This window comes from Rhinatrema bivittatum, chromosome 5 (assembly GCF_901001135.1).
Source record: "Rhinatrema bivittatum chromosome 5, aRhiBiv1.1, whole genome shotgun sequence".
NCBI classification, from domain to species: Eukaryota; Metazoa; Chordata; class Amphibia; order Gymnophiona; family Rhinatrematidae; genus Rhinatrema; species Rhinatrema bivittatum.
The window spans coordinates 18,610,650-18,628,032 of NC_042619.1; the positions used below are offsets into that span (position 1 = coordinate 18,610,650).

A 17,383-nucleotide genomic window follows, 5' to 3' on the forward strand; every position below is an offset into this window, starting at 1 on the left:
TTTATAACATGTGCATGGCAGCATGCACATGTTATAAAATTGGGCGTAGATTTGTGCGCGCAGGGTAGCGCGCACAAATGTACCCCGCACGCGTAGATTTTAAAATCCAGTCCTAAGTCAACTTGATTAATAGCAGTTTATGGACTTCTTCTTATCCAAACCTTTTTTAGACCCAGCTACACTAGCTGTCTTTATCACATCCTCTGGCAATGAATTCCAGAGCATAATTGAGCGTTGAGTGAAACAATTTTCTCCAGTTTGTTTTAAATGTGCTACTTGCTAACTTCATGGAGTGCCCCCTAGTCCTTGTATTATCTGAGAGAGTAAATATCTGATTCACATTTACCTGATTTCATAGACCTCTATCATATCCCCCCCTCAGCCGTCTCTTCTCCAAGCTGAACAACCCTAACCTCTTCAGCCTTTCCTCACAGGGGAGCTGCTCATCCCTTTTATCATTTTGGTCAACCTTCTCTGTACCTTCTTCAGTACAACTCTGTCTTTTTTGTGATGCAGCAACCAGAATTGCTCACAGTATTCAAGGTGCAATCTCACCATAGAGCAATACAGAAGAATTATGACATTCTCCATTTTATTCACCATTTTCTTCTTAATAATTCCTAATATTCTGTTTGCTTTTTTGACTGCTGCAGCACACTGAGCCGACGATTTCAAAGTATTATCCACTATGACACCTAGATCTCTTTCCTGGATGGTAGCTCCTAATATGGAACCTAACATCGTGTAACTACAGCAAGGGTTATTTTTCCCAATATGCATGGATTTACCCAAGGCAAATCTTGCCTCACAAATCTGCTTCATTTTTTTGAAGGAATAAATAAACATGTGGATAAAGGTGAACCGGCAGATGTAGTGTACTTGGATTTTGAGAAGGCGTTTGAGAGGCTTCTAGGAAAAGTAAAAAGTCATGGGATAGGTGGCGATGACCTTTCGTGGATTACAAACTGGCTAAAAGACAGGAAACAGAGAGTAGGATTAAATGGGCAATTTTCTCAGTGGAAGGGAGTGGACAGTGGAGTGCTTCAGGGATCTGTATTGGGACCCTTACTTTTCAATATATTTATAAATGATCTGGAAATAAATACAAGTGAGGTGATCAAATTTGCAGATGATATAAAATTGTTCAGAGTAGTTAAATCACAAGCAGATTGTGATAAATTGCAGGAGGACCTTGTGAGACTGGAAAATTGGGCATCCAAATGGCAGATGAAATTTAACGGAGCTAATTTGCAAGGTGATGCATATATAGGGAATCCAGCGGCTACGTGGAGACTAAGGCTCTACACAGGGCCGGAGGAACCACTAGGCGAGCTAGGCCTGTGCCTAGGGCGCCAAGACTTAGGGGCGCTGCGACAGGTGGCAGAATTTTGAAAGGGCAAAAAATGCCCTTTCAAAATTCTGCCAGCCCCTGCCTCCCCCCCCTCCCCCCCAGTGCCACCCTCCTGACGCCCCCTGGTGGTTCAGCGGATGGCCTGGGAACGATCTGCCGCTCCCGGGGCCTCGGCTGCCACTAACCAAAATGGCGCCGGTGGCCTTTAGCCCCCTACCATGTGACAGGGGCCAACCAATGGCACCGGTAGCTCCTGTCACATGGTAGAGGCTGAAGGCCACCGGCGCCATTTCGATTAGTGGCAGCCGACGACCCGGGGGTGGCAGATGGATCCCGGGCCCCCCGCTGGACCACTAGGTGATTTGTGAGTTTTCTTTTGGGAGGGGGGGGGGAGAGTCAGGGCTGCGACCGGGGGGGGGAGGGGCCGCGCAAGGTTGAAGGTGCCTAGGGGACCCAATCCCCTTGCACCGGCCCTGGCTCTACAGCAATAGCAGGCGGCACTGGTGCCCAGCCTCCTAATGTAGCACATTGGTGCCCCAGGCAGTTGGCTGTCGTGCCCCTCGACCAGCCTGGCTCCTCCCTCTTCTCCCCCTCCGTCTGGCCTCCCTCTCTCTTCCCTACACCTCCCTGCCAGCAAGCCTGAGAGAGGGCCAGAGAGACTGCATTTCGGTTGGAGACTCCGAATTCTCCTTTTTCAGTCACATGGGACATTTTCTGACGCACCAACTAACTTCAGCGGTCACCCTAGGCCCCTACAAAATGTGTAATCATTTATATCAAGTGTAAAAAAAAACAAAAACCCTTAAGAACTAAAACAGAACAAACAGGAAAGGAGGAAGCAGGAAAAAAACCCAACTCTCCCTCATGCTGCTGCTTTTGTACAGATAGGAGCGTTAGTGCGTCTGTTTCTGCCGATCCCATTCCTTTATCAGATGGTTTTCACAAGAAATCATTTTTTATCTTTTATCTGCTCAAAAAGGAGCTCCCACTGAGCCACGGTGTCTCAACGAATCCTACTCACGGTCTGCACCGGCGGCCGCAGCCCAAGTATCCCGGGGCCGGCAGAGGCCTCTCTCCACGCGTTTTGTGATGGAGCCGGAGTCCCACGGCGGCCGGGACGCAGGGATCCTCTCGTGGCAGCTCTGTTTGCAGATGGAGAGAAGGAAGGCAAACAGTTCCATGGGTCTGGCTTTGATGGAACTGTGGGATTAGGTTACCAAAAAAAAAAAAAAAGCATCTGGGGGATATCCAGCCATTGTCCCACAGGGATTTATCCTTAGGCGTAATTTTTTTTTGCATGTATCGAATTTTGTGGGCTACAGACCGTAACCCAAGTATTCTTTTTTTTTTTAGCCTACTTTCCACAGGAAAAGAAGCTTTATGAGATCAGTGTGTGTGGTGTGTATATGAGAGACATGTGTGGGGGGGATGATTTCCCAGATGCATGCATATAGAAGGAGCACAGATGTGGGTCCTGGACAGCAAGGCTCCTTCAGCTCGGGCTGCAACTACTTGGGAAATGTTACAGACTTCTCTGTCCTGGGTAAAACTACCTGCAGGCGAGACACAGCCCGTTTTCAAATACAAAAGCTATGAGATCTATAGTATATCGTTTGCAATGGGCATCAGTGACTGTACACTTAAAGGCTGGGTAACCACCAGTGACTATTTACAGCAGGGGTCATTGCATCGCACGCAAGAAAAGGAGGAAAATCAAAGGCTTATAAACAGGGACCTTCGTTTTCACCTTTATTTGTCAGTTTTTATTATAGCAAACAAAATAAGAGAGACAATCAGTGGGAAAAAGGAGACTCATTTTTCTCCCACTTTTGTTCGTTATAATAAATACCGAAAAGTTCCCCGGGGGGGAAATAAAAATTGAAAACGAAGGTTCCTACTTTAAATCAATCAATTAACCCCCACCCAGCCCCCAATTCCGCTCAAAGGCATCCTGCATAGGCTGCCCCGTCCGATCAATCTGCAAGTCGGAATAACCCAACCTCGGGTCCCAGCGGGTTCCGCAATCCGAAGCAGGAAGCGGATCATAAAGCAGCAAACGAACAAGAGCAACCAAAACAAAAAAACCCCGATTGTCAAAACAGAGAATAAAGTTGGAGGGAGACACAGCAAGTTCGTGGGGCACGGGTGGGCTAAGCTGCAGGCACAGACTCCGCCGGCTCATCTACCGCTCGCAAACTTCGCCTTCCGAGGTCAACGGAGCCCAAAACCCAAACCCCCGAACCGCTCTCCATCGGAAGGAAACCCTCCGGGGGAGGCTCCCTCTTACCTGCCTGCAGACGGACGCTCTGGCAGGATCGCGGGACACATAGCAGGCAGCGGGGCCGGGAGAGAGAGGAGAGGCCCCGCCCCCAGAGCAGGGAAGCCCCGCCCCCGATACAGCCTTAAAACCACGCCCCCCCCCGCCGCCCTATACATAGAACGTAACCACGCCCCTCGCCGCAACCACCGATACAGATCTGGAAACCACCATGGGTAGCGACCTCGGGCTGGATATCCAGCACTGCCGGCGCAGCCCTGGGCTCTCTATATAAGAACATAAGAAATTGCCATGCTGAGTCAGACCAAGGGTCCATCAAGCCCAGCATCCGGTTTCCAACAGAGGCCAATCCAGGCCACAGGAACCTGGCAATTACCCAAAAACTAAGTCTATTCCATGTTACCCTTGCTAGTAATAGCAGTGGCTATTCCCTAAGTAAACTTGATTAATAGCTGTTAATGGACTTCTCCTCCAAGAACTTATCCAAACCTTTTTTGAACCCAGCTACACTAACCACATCCTCTGGCAACAAATTCCAGAGCTTTATTGTGCGTTGAGTGAAAAAGAATTTTCTCCGAATAGTCTTAAATGTGCTACTTGCTAACTTCATGGAGTGCCCCCTAATCCTTCTATTATTCGAAAGTGTAAATAACCGAGTCACATCTACTCATTCAAGACCTCTCATGATCTTAAAGACCTCTATCATATCCCCCCTCAGCCGTCTCTTCTCCAAGCTGAACAGCCCTAACATCTTCAGCCTTTCCTCATAGGGGAGCTGTTCCATCCCCTTTATCATTTTGGTTGCCCTTCTCAGTACTGAGTATCCTCCTGAGGGCTGGATATCCAGCGCTGCCTGCACGGCCCTGGGCTCTCTATATACTGTGTATCCTCCTGAGGGCTGGATATCCAGCGCTGCCTGCACGGCCCTGGGCTCTCTATATACTGAGTATCCTCCTGAGGGCTGGATATCCAGCACTGCCTGCACCGCCCTGGGCTCTCTATATACTGAGTATCCTCCTGAGGGCTGGATATTCAGCACTGCCTGCGCAGCCCTGGGCTCTCTATATACTGAGTATCCTCCTGAGGGCTGGATATCCAGCGCTGCCTGCGCGGCCCTGGGCTCTCTATATACTGAGTATCCTCCTGAGGGCTGGATATCCAGCGCTGCCTGCACGGCCCTGGGCTCTCTATATACTGAGTATCCTCCTGAGGGCTGGATATCCAGCGCTGCCTGCACAGCCCTGGGTTCTCTATATACTGTGTATCCTCCTGAGGGCTGGATATCCAGCGCTGCCTGCACGGCCCTGGGCTCTCTATATACTGAGTATCCTCCTGAGGGCTGGATATCCAGCGCTGCCTGCACCGCCCTGGGCTCTCTATATACTGAGTATCCTCCTGAGGGCTGGATATCCAGCGCTGCCTGCGCGGCCCTGGGCTCTCTATATACTGAGTATCCTCCTGAGGGCTGGATATCCAGCGCTGCCTGCGCGGCCCTGGGCTCTCTATATACTGAGTATCCTCCTGAGGGCTGGATATCCAGTGCTGCCTGCGCGGCCCTGGGCTCTCTATATACTGAGTATCCTCCTGAGGGCTGGATATCCAGCGCTGCCTGCGCAGCCCTGGGCTCTCTATATACTGAGTATCCTCCTGAGGGCTGGATATCCAGCGCTGCCTGCGTGGCCCTGGGCTCTCTATATACTGAGTATCCTCCTGAGGGCTGGATATCCAGCACTGCCTGGGCCCTGGGCTCTCTATATACTGAGTATCCTCCTGAGGGCTGGATATCCAGCGCTGCCTGCATGTCCCTGGGCTCTCTATATACTGAGTATCCTCCTGAGGGCTGGATATCCAGCGCTGCCTGCCTGTCCCAGGGCTCTCTATATACTGAGTATCCTCCTGAGGGCTGGATATCCAGCACTGCCTGCACGGCCCTGGGCTCTCTATATACTGAGTATCCTCCTGAGGGCTGGATATCCAGCGCTGCCTGCACAGCCCTGGGCTCTCTATATACTGAGTATCCTCCTGAGGGCTGGATATCCAGCGCTGCCTGCACGGCCCTGGGCTCTCTATATACTGAGTATCCTCCTGAGGACTGGATATCCAGCACTGCCTGCACCACCCTGGGCTCTCTATATACTGAGTATCCTCCTGAGGGCTGGATATCCAGCACTGCCTGCACGGCCCTGGGCTCTCTATATACTGAGTATCCTCCTGAGGGCTGGATATCCAGCACTGCCTGCACGGCCCTGGGTTCTCTATATACTGAGTATCCTCCTGAGGGCAGGATATCCAGCACTGCCTGCACGGCCCTGGGCTCTCTCTATATACTGAGTATCCTCCTGAGGGCTGGATATCCAGCACTGCCTGCGTGGCCCTGGGTTCTCTATATACTGAGTATCCTCCTGAGGGCTGGATATCCAGCACTGCCTGCACGGCCCTGGGCTCTCTCTATATACTGAGTATCCTCCTGAGGGCTGGATATCCAGCGCTGCCTGCATGTCCCTGGGCTCTCTATATACTGAGTATCCTCCTGAGGGCTGGATATCCAGCGCTGCCTGCACCGCCCTGGGCTCTCTATATACTGAGTATCCTCCTGAGGGCTGGATATCCAGCCCTGCCAGCACGGCCCTGGGCTCTCTATATACTGAGTATCCTCCTGAGGGCTGGATATCCAGCACTGCATGCACGTCCCTGGGCTCTCTATATACTGAGTATCCTCCTGAGGGCTGGATATCCAGCACTGCCTGGGCCCTGGGCTCTCTATATACTGAGTATCCTCCTGAGGGCTGGATATCCAGCGCTGCCTGCATGTCCCTGGGCTCTCTATATACTGAGTATCCTCCTGAGGGCTGGATATCCAGCGCTGCCTGCCTGTCCCAGGGCTCTCTATATACTGAGTATCCTCCTGAGGGCTGGATATCCAGCACTGCCTGCACGGCCCTCGGCTCTCTATATACTGAGTATCCTCCTGAGGGCTGGATATCCAGCGCTGCCTGCATGGCCCTGGGCTCTCTATATACTGAGTATCCTCCTGAGGGCTGGATATCCAGCACTGCCTGCACCACCCTGGGCTCTCTATATACTGAGTATCCTCCTGAGGGCTGGATATCCAGCACTGCCTGCACGGCCCTGGGCTCTCTATATACTGAGTATCCTCCTGAGGGCTGGATATCCAGCACTGCCTGCACGGCCCTGGGTTCTCTATATACTGAGTATCCTCCTGAGGGCTGGATATCCAGCACTGCCTGCACGGCCCTGGGCTCTCTATATACTGAGTATCCTCCTGAGGGCTGGATATCCAGCACTGCCTGCACGGCCCTGGGTTCTCTATATACTGAGTATCCTCCTGAGGGCTGGATATCCAGCACTGCCTGCACGGCCCTGGGCTCTCTATATACTGAGTATCCTCCTGAGGGCTGGATATCCAGCACTGCCTGCACGGCCCTGGGCTCTCTCTATATACTGAGTATCCTCCTGAGGGCTGGATATCCAGCACTGCCTGCGTGGCCCTGGGTTCTCTATATACTGAGTATCCTCCTGAGGGCTGGATATCCAGCACTGCCTGCACGGCCCTGGGCTCTCTCTATATACTGAGTATCCTCCTGAGGGCTGGATATCCAGCGCTGCCTGCATGTCCCTGGGCTCTCTATATACTGAGTATCCTCCTGAGGGCTGGATATCCAGCGCTGCCTGCACCGCCCTGGGCTCTCTATATACTGAGTATCCTCCTGAGGGCTGGATATCCAGCACTGCCAGCACGGCCCTGGGCTCTCTATATACTGAGTATCCTCCTGAGGGCTGGATATCCAGCACTGCCTGCACGGCTCTGGGCTCTCTATATACTGAGTATCCTCCTGAGGGCTGGATATCCATCACTGCCTGCACCGCCCTGGGCTCTCTATATACTGAGTATCCTCCTGAGGGCTGGATATCCAGCACTGCCTGCACAGCCCTGGGCTCTCTATATACTGAGTATCCTCCTGAGGGCTGGATATCCAGCGCTGCCTGCACGGCCCTGGGCTCTCTATATACTGTGTATCCTCCTGAGGGCTGGATATCCAGCGCTGCCTGCACGGCCCTGGGCTCTCTATATACTGAGTATCCTCGGGAGGGCTGGATATCCAGCGCTGCCTGCACCGCCCTGGGCTCTCTATATACTGAGTATCCTCCTGAGGGCTGGATATCCAGCACTGCCTGCACAGCCCTGGGTTCTCTATATACTGTGTATCATCCTGAGGGCTGGATATCCAGCGCTGCCTGCACGGCCCTGGGCTCTCTATATACTGAGTATCCTCCTGAGGGCTGGATATCCAGCACTGCCTGCACCGCCCTGGGCTCTCTATATCCTGAGTATCCTCCTGAGGGCTGGATATCCAGCGCTGCCTGTGCGGCCCTGGGCTCTCTATATACTGAGTATCCTCCTGAGGGCTGGATATCCAGCACTGACTGCACGGCCCTGGGCTCTCTATATACTGAGCATCCTCCTGAGGGCTGGATATCCAGCACTGACTGCACGGCCCTGGGCTCTCTATATCCTGAGCATCCTCCTGAGGGCTGGATATCCAGCGCTGCCTGTGCGGCCCTGGGCTCTCTATATACTGAGTATCCTCCTGAGGGCTGGATATCCAGCACTGACTGCACGGCCCTGGGCTCTCTATATACTGAGCATCCTCCTGAGGGCTGGATATCCAGCGCTGCCTGTGCGGCCCTGGGCTCTCTATATACTGAGTATCCTCCTGAGGGCTGGATATCCAGCGCTGCCTGTGCGGCCCTGGGCTCTCTATATCCTGAGCATCCTCCTGAGGGCTGGATATCCAGCGCTGCCTGTGCGGCCCTGGGCTCTCTATATACTGAGTATCCTCCTGAGGGCTGGATATCCAGCACTGACTGCACGGCCCTGGGCTCTCTATATACTGAGCATCCTCCTGAGGGCTGGATATCCAGCACTGACTGCACGGGCCTGGGCTCTCTATATACTGAGTATCCTCCTGAGGGCTGGATATCCAGCACTGCCTGTGCGGCCCTGGGCTCTCTATATACTGAGTATCCTCCTGAGGGCTGGATATCCAGCGCTGCCTGCGCGGCCCTGGGCTCTCTATATACTGAGTATCCTCCTGAGGGCTGGATATCCAGCACTGCCTGCACGGGCCTGGGCTCTCTATATCCTGAGCATCCTCCTGAGGGCTGGATATCCAGCGCTGCCTGTGCGGCCCTGGGCTCTCTATATACTGAGTATCCTCCTGAGGGCTGGATATCCAGCACTGCCTGGGGGGGGGGGGGGTATGCAGCGTCCTTCTACTGTCCTCCTCTGCCCCTGGTGAATTTTTCCTTGTCCCCCTGGGATGGAGTTCGATTTCTGGGCCCGACCTGTCACCCTTCCCTTGCACTTACGCCGAGCCACGCTGTCCTTCCTTCTGAATCCCCCAGACTACAGGCTCTGCCAGCTTTTTCCTCTGCCTTTTGAAAACTCATGCTGGCTTCCCTCTCACTTCCTCAATCTGGCCCTCGTTAAAACAAATCTGACAGCTGTGGAAAGTCATGGCGGGTCCTTAGCAGGCCAGAAGCAGTTTCAAGGTCTGGCCTAACGCTTCCTCCTCAGCGGGGTTGAGACATCCCTTCCTGCTGGCAGGCACTCCCATGGCTAATTTGTGTAACGGCTGCTGGCAGGTTCCTCCTTTCTTTCACTCCTTACCAGCTGGCCAGGGGTCAACAAGTTGTAGTCATCCAACCTGTTACGGCTGTTCTTAAGTCAGCTGAACAGGGATGTGGTCGAAAAAAAACATTTTCGGTTCACCTTGTTTGGCTTGGTGATTTTTTTTATTTTGTTTTGTTTTTGTTCAATTTGGGGCCCAAAAAAAGTATTTGTTTACGCGGGTCGTTTGGTCATTCACGTTCCGTTAAGGCCAGTGGGAGAAGCAATGCATCCTACTTTTGAGGCTCTAAAATTAAGAGTTTTCTGTCCAAGCTTTGTGAAACTTGCAGGCAGAGAGGGAAGAGCACCCCCCCCCCCCCCCAAGACACCAAGACCGGGGCCACGTTGGGCCCGAGTGAGCAAGAGAAGTGCAGCGAATGCATAAAAAGACATCAGATCAGCATGGCAAGTCCAAGAGTCAGCTAGAACTGCAAGCGGATTTGAAACGAACTGTAAAGACAACAGGAGCAAAGGCAAAAGTGCCCCCCAGGCTGGGGGGAATAGGCCGGGAGGTAAGAGCGGAGTAACAAAGCAGCAAGGCACGAACCTAGAAGGGAGGCAGGGCCGGGCAGGAGTGGCAAGAGCAACAACCAGGCTAAGCACACAGCAAGGCACAGAGGGCCGAACCCCCCGGGCGGCATCTCCCTTATTTATTTTTTTATTTATTTAACTTTTTTATATACCAACATTCAAGACGGTGGTCCCATCATGCTGGTTCACAAGAAACAGGGGTGTAATTATAATAAACTTTACCATTTAAATAATAGTGCAGAAAAGCAGTTACATATAACAAGGAAACAATAACTTGGAATGAGAAGGGAAATGAAGATCAGATAGTTATATATATGTGTAAATAACATTGTAAGAGGTGGCTATTAATGCTAATGCTAGCGGAGCGTGTTGAAAGAAGGAAGTTAGATGGAATTGGAGTTAGGAAAGGCCTGCGTGAACAGCCACGTCTTGAGTCTTTTCTTGAATGTTGAGATGTTGGGTTCCATTCTAAGATCCGGGGGAATGGAGTTCCATAATGTTGGACCGGCTGTGGAGAATGCGCGATCTCTGAGCGTGATGTGTCTGGTAGCTGTGCACACAGTCCTCCTGCCACTTGCCTGGAAACTCAGGGAAAGCCAGCGGAGCGAGGTTTCGTTTAATGGCGCTGCTCTGGGGCTGTTTAGATCCTTACACACTACGGTACGAAGCTACGAGTTCTGCAAGCTTGCCGCTCCACGGACGTCTGTACTGCATGAAAAGGATTCAAACAGGCCCTGAAGCAGTCACGTAGCAAAATGTCGCCCACGTCGGCTCTGCAGGGGGGAGGTTGCTCTGTTAAGGCTTGTTTGCAATTTTGGACTTATGCAGTGATTATTTTTTTCAGCTTGAATCCTCCTAAAATAAGTCTTACCTGCTGGGACTGAGTACTTCACCTGAAAAAATGTGCTTCCAGAAGGTTCATTTTGATGTTCGGTGCAGTTTATGACTGATTAAGAAAACCGTATTAAGGTTCGTTTAAAATATCAGGACAGGTCACGACTGTGATTTTTCTTCAACTTGACTCCTCTTCTTACGTGAAAGGTAAGTACTACAGACCGAGGCTGAGTACTTTAATTACAAACCCTTCTCTCGGCGAGTTCATGTCCGGATTTTGATGCACCCAGAGACGCGTCAGCCTCCCATGTTTTGGAACCGCCGCCAACGCACAAGATTCGCGTCGGTTTTGAGGGACGAGGCGTTTAATATCGCTAAGGTTTTTCATGGGCACAAAAATATTCGGGAGGAGTTTTCGGCCCCCACCCGGGAATCCTCGACGCCACGAGGAAGGACACCGACGGCCGGGCCGCATTGCTGCCTCAGCCTCCTCAGGCGCGAGGCCTTACCCCGCGGCCTCTTAAAGGGACCCGAGGTGGGAAAGCCAGCGCGGCGTTCCCAGATGACATCGCGGGCGCTGGGTACTCGAGTGCTGGCTCAGCGGTCGACCGGTGCCTCCGCAACGGGTCCTCCTGCTCCGCAGTGCGTATTGCTTCGTCCTCGCGCCTCTGCCCTTGCCTTGCTGTGCCCTGGTCCTTGTTTTTTTTTTCCATAAACCTTACCTGTCTCCCTTTCTTGTCTGGTCCATTCTGTCCTGTCTGGTCCCCCGCCCGGTGTCCCGTCTGACTTCCCAGTTCTGATCCCTGCCTTGGATTCTGACTTCTCTCTGGTTTGCTGGCCTGCCCTGACCCCTTGACTCGGGCCTGGATTGCAGCTTCTCGCTGCCTGCCTCGGACTGAACCCGACCACGCTTCTACGCGCCACCTGCCCTGACCACTATCGCCACCCGGACTCTCCCTGTCCGCCCCCCTTGAGGTCCTCTCGCCTAAACTCTGCCGGCACCTGGAACCCAAAGGCCCAACCCGAGGGGAACGGGGCTGGTACAGGTGAAGCTCCAGCTCCTGTCCAGGCAAGGCCGTGTCCGCCAGCTGTTGGCCCGGGCCCAGTGGGCTTGCCGACTCGGCTGCCCTAACCACACCACGACCTAAGGCTTGACCTAGCATGACGCGGCTGCTTGAATCGCTCGTTTCTCATGGTCTGCAGGGGCTGGTCATCCAGAGAGCAATCATTTCCCTGATGCACCGTGTCACCACCTTTAATGCTACCTGCCTCTTACTATGGGAGCCTCTTACTGTGGGACCACGACGTGGCTGTCTGTCCGCATCTAAGAGTGAGGCAGACCAAGCAGCACACCAGACACAAAAAGTGTATTTGCAACTTCTGTGAACTCCAAGAAAGCGTTCACCTGTCTAACTTTGTTTATTTTCTTGCTTGCTTTTTGTACTTTTACTTTTGTTCTGTTTTGGGGTTTTTTTTTGAGGGGAATCTAGCAATTTCCTCCTGCTACTTTGTACTTCCAGCTCAATCAGAAGCAGGGCTGGGATTTGGTGCTAGGGTTGGCAACTGGCTCCGGAGTTTCAGGGCAGGCTGATTCAGTCCTGGTTCCCCCCCCCCCCGACTGCATGGACTTGTAGTCTTCGCTTTTCTTAGGGACTATTTCAGGCCATCCCTGTACACTCTGGGAGGGTGGCGTTAGCCTTTCCTCCCGACAAGATCCAAGATACGACTGTGGCCCTGCCTCCTGTCGCTTTTCTTAGGGAAATCAATAGGGGCGTCAGAACTACAACTCCATGCAGGCACCGGGGTAAAACCAGAACTGGATCAAACTGTCCTAAAAATCTGGAGCCAGCTGGCAAGTGCCGTGAGCCTTCATTTGCAACTAGCCAGGGATATTTTCCCTATTCTATATCCCATCCCCTCTTCCAGCATGCATTTAGTGCATTCGTTGCATCGACAGTCTGAGCCAGGGGCCCGTGCACCGGGGCTCCCCCAGGAACCCTTGAATCGCGGGCCCTGAATCTGGCCACTAGGTGTCGCTGTTGCGCAACGATCATGACTCCCCAGGAGCTGTGAGCGCCCCCTCTGCGCCGTCCTTAGCCCCGCCCAGAGCAGGAGCGTAACGCGTGAGAAGGGAGCAGAAACCCGCGCACAAGTATGACCGGCAGTGAGAACCCCTGGCCGGGCTCCCCGCTGTTCTAGACCAAAGCCAGTGAAAGGCGGTAAAACATGAAGATGCTATGTCGTTATACAGCGAGAGCAGGGAGAGGCTATATCCAGGATCGCAGGGCCGCAGGCCGGCCTTGCGCAGATGGAGCCCCCCCCCAGCGGGTAGGAACAGATACAGATCCTCATGCTGGGCATTCTGTCAGGATTCGCAGCTTGCAGGTCGGCCCCACGAGCCGCTGCACTTGCCTCCGACGCCACTTCCCCAATGGCATGCTCGTGCTCCTCCCTGTGGTCCCCCCCCCCCCCCCCCAGGTGTGCACACACGGCGCGCGGCGTCTCTTAAAAGGCGCGCAGCGGGAAACGCCTGACAGCGCCCCAGGATGACATCAGCAGTTCTGCCCGGACCTCCCTGCCTGAACTCGGCAACAGGTCTCCCTGCTTTTGCAGTGTTTGCTGCCGGCGCCGATTCCTGTGTTCCTGGGCCTTGCCTCCTCCAGCCTTGCCTCGTCCAGTCTTGTCTTCTCTGGCCGTCCTCGTCCGGCCTTGCTCTGTCCTGCCCATCTCGTCCAGTATCTCCTGTGTGTGGTTCTACGTCTCCCTTGGCCCTGACCCTCTGGACCTGACCACGATTGCCTGCCGCCTGGACCTGACCCTGTGCCTGGATCCGACCCCTCTTGTTAGCTGCCTGCCCCAGCTTTGACCTGTTCCCGACGCCGTTAGCCTCCTGTCTGCCCTGACCCCAGTGTGCCTCTGGACTGTAGCTGTCTTCTGCATCCATGGGACCCACCTGTTATGGTTGAGCGGCGTTTGGGTGGATTCTCGGGTCCTGTGGCAGCTGACCACGCCCATGGGGAGGAGCCCCCGCGGGGAGCCACGGTACTGGGCTAGACTCGAGACGCACAAACACAGAGTTATTTATGTCTTTTATTGTACAGCTTGTGGTATTTATTTATTTTTTATTTAACAGCTCTTCTATACCGACCTTAGTAGACACATCGTATCGGTTTACATCAACAAAAGATGGAAATTACATTTAACAGGGGTGGGACCCCCCGTCCCACCCCTGTTAAATGCAGGAAGGAGCGAGTAGCAACAGTGGTGCTGCAATTAAAAGAAGGCTATAAGGGTAAGCCAGAGGAAAAGAGAACCGAAAGAAAGGCGAACTAGTGAGTAACAAATGAATGTAACGTCAAGGAAACATATTATACATATTAAACATAGCATCAGTAAATGCCGGATTTAAGACATTAAATTAACCTAATGGAGTAAGGAGGTTGGGGGGGGGATTAGAAATGAGGGGAATGCAATGCATGGATCTAGTCTGGAAATGCCTGGTGGAAGAGCCATGTTTTTAGCTTTTTCTTGAATTTGTAAGGGCAGGGCTCAAGGCGTGGGTTAGTGGGTAGGGCATTCCGGCGAGCAGGGCCACCAACTGATAGGGCGCGGTCCCTTGTTGAGGTGAGGCGGGCATTCTTGAGGGGGTGGGATGTGCAGGGTACCTTTACGGTTCGTCCTGGTAGGGCGTGAGGAGTGTGCGTGGTACGGAGAGGCTCATTAAGCCAGCTGGACTTGTTTTTGGAGATAGATTTGTGAATTATTGTGGCGGTCTTTGAGGGGGGGGGTTATGTGGTCAAATTTGCGGGCATTCATGATGGTTCTGGCAATGGCGTTTTGTAACATTTGGAGAGGTTTGAGTGTGGAGAAAGGAAGGCCTAGATACAGGGAGTTGCAGTAGTCCAGTTTGGACGATAGGGTAGCTTGAATGACTGTTCTGAGGTTGTAGGTGTGGAGTAAAGGTTTGAGTTTTTTTATAATATTGAGCTTATAGAAGCCATCTTTTAATACAGAGTTGATGTGTTTTTTAAGGTTCAGGTTGTTGATCTATTAGAACTCCAAGGTTTCGTAGTAAACCACCAGAGGTGGCAGTAGTGAGGAGATGCAGAGGTAGCAGTCCAGGGACCCTCAGCAGAGGGAACCCATCTCACCAAGTTGGTATAGGGAGATTCCAGTGTAGGTTTCCCAGCACGGCAGAGCTGTAGATGAGACAGACTGAGAGTTAGATTACTCACTAGATGGTAGCTGTAAGGTTGGTGATTCCACTAGGCTGAAGAAGATGGTAACAGGCACCGAGGCAGGGAGAGCAGGCCCTCGAGGAGCGAGTACCTGATCCCAGTAAGGCACCTGAAAGGAAAGCAGAGGACCCCTGAGGAGCGGGAACCCAGGTTAGAGAATACCCCAAAGGGCAAGAGGGAGCTTCCAGCGGCAACACGGAAGCGGCAGAGTAGCTTAGACCAGACGAGTCCAATCCATACAAACCGTATCACGATCCTTGCTAACTCAATGAGCTAGCAAACAAGTGTAGGCTAAATACCCAGATGGCGTGATGTCACTCGAGGGGGACACCCCCAAGGTTCACGCCATAGCTGGAATAAAGATGTGGGTAGTGCAGGTGCGCACACCATAGGAGGCTCTTAGGAGAAACATGGCAGGAGGCAACGCCATAGCTGTTCCGGGGACGCCGGAGAGAGCGGCATGCAGACGCGGCGGTAGCCATATTCCCAAGGCTAGCGGAGAGAGCAGAGAAAAAGGTGAGGCACATGGGTCGAAGCCGTCTGAGACCGACGGACGCAACACCACCTAAGTCCTGCCGGCTGCCAGAACGCAAGGGCTCGGCCCGCGGGGAAGGCGGCTGGTAAAGGTGAAGCTCCAGACTGTCCCGCTGGAGGACGCATTCGCCAGCTGCCGGCGTAGGCCTTGTGGGCACTCCCTCGAGGCTGCGTCAAACACCTGCCATCCTTCACACAGTCCTTGGGAGGGGGGGGAGGGGGGCGGAGGAATTGGGGCCCCACACCGGGGAGAAACCATGTCACCCAAAAAAAAAAACGGTGGCTGTTATCAGGGCCCCCCGGAGCCATCAGGCCCGCATCTGTCCTCACCAAAGACGAGGTGGCAAAATCAGCTGACATCATCACCATCCCGACCCCTGAGGTTTAGAGGTGGTGAAGAGCTAGGAAAGGAGAAGAGGTGGGGGAGGAAAGAGAGTACGCGCTGGCTAGGAGCTGGGATCAAGTCTGGGAAGAGGGAGAATGGTGGCAGTGAAGTCTGAGGAGGGAGGAGAGAGAAAATGAGTTGGGGGAGGAGAGAAAGTTTGTACTCTCTTTCCCTCTTCTGTTCCTTTCTCCTAACCGTTTCCTCACCTCTTCTCCAGCACCCTCGGCCTCAGGCCTCTTCCCTTTATGAGGGGGGGGGGGGCGGGATCTGGGCCTATCGCCCGCCCTCCCTCCCCTCCCAGGCTCGCTACTCCAGGCTCCCTACATCCTGGAGGTCCCTTTCCTCCTCACTCCGTACTCAGAAAGTGCAATTCCCACCAGAGGGACCCAGTCTTTATATCCTCCCAGGCCACGCCCCCAACCAATCATCACTTCCTATCTCAATGAAAGGGAAACCCTCACTAGCCCCTTAGTGCCCAAAAGGTTAAACACTTCGCAAGAAAACACAAGCAGCAGTTGCACACAATGCCATCTAATGGCCGCTTCATGGTACTACAACGCAGTATGCAATGTTTCCTGCCAACGTTTCAGACCTAAACTCCTTGTAACCACTTTCATGGACAGCAACACAACCAGTGATCCCTCCACGTGCACGTAAAGCATACTTATCCTCAGAGAACATGATACGTGTGCACAAAGCTTGTTTTGCGCCTATAAATCCCGATGACGGGTCCTGGTGTTGGAATTTCAGCTTTCTGCCCCTAGAGTGACCCTAGTGCTGGACTCTTTACTCCTCACCTCTGACCAGGAGTAAAATTCCCGGCGCTAAGGAAACCTGAGTCATGCCGGGGCATTGGGGGGGGGGGAGGGGAAGTTTTATAATCAATGTCTTCGTTTGCATGGGGACTTGCATGCGAGGGCGCTAAGTGGGATTCACGATTTTACACGAAACTCCTTGCTGCCTCGGGCTTAACGTTTGTGTGCAAAAAAAAAAAATGTGCAGACAACTGCAGGTAGAAGTGTGGGCTGTGCTGAGCGCCTCTCATCACATCGGGCCCTCTGTTGGATCTCAGTGATTCGTGGGAGCTGGGGAGAAGAAACTTCCCTAAGGAGAGATGAATTCTTTCATGCAATTTCTTTTTGCTCCTTTGATCTTCCAGCTCCGTGGGAACCAGCGCCGGGGTCCTGGCGGCAGGAGCCTTCCTTCACAAACGCCTGGGCGGTTTTCTGCCTCCGTCACATCCCCTCCCCAATTCCTTTAATGCAGTCAGCGACTGGCCTTGGCCAAGGGGCCAGACGGCAGAGCCGCCGGGAGTCACCACTGTATAATAACTGACCCCCCCCCCCCCCCCCATCCCCCAGCGGCTGTGAACGCGGGCCTCTGCGGCACCCCCAGCCCCGACCCCGGGAACTGAGCCCGGGTCCTCGGCTGTGTCACCGAGCCGCCGGGCTGGCCCTCGCCCTGAATGCCGTCTTCCCCCCCCCTCCGGTGGAGAAGCAGCTGTTGAGGGGAAGCAACTCTGTCCTGGAGTCAAATGGGA

At 53.4% G+C, this 17,383-nt stretch overlaps 1 protein-coding gene across 1 annotated transcript in view; it reads right to left on the bottom strand.

Moving 5' to 3' along the window:
* The window catches only part of LOC115091831 (potassium voltage-gated channel subfamily E member 3-like), a 35,471-nt gene extending 31,725 nt beyond the window's left edge, over positions 1-3,746 (bottom strand). The window contains exons 1-2 of the mRNA XM_029602075.1: positions 3,639-3,746; positions 2,373-2,493 (exon numbers count right to left, since the gene is read on the bottom strand). The gene's annotated coding sequence lies outside the window, so the exon portion shown is untranslated. The remainder of the gene's footprint in view (positions 1-2,372; positions 2,494-3,638) is intronic.
* Positions 3,747-17,383: the final 13,637 nt, after the last annotated feature.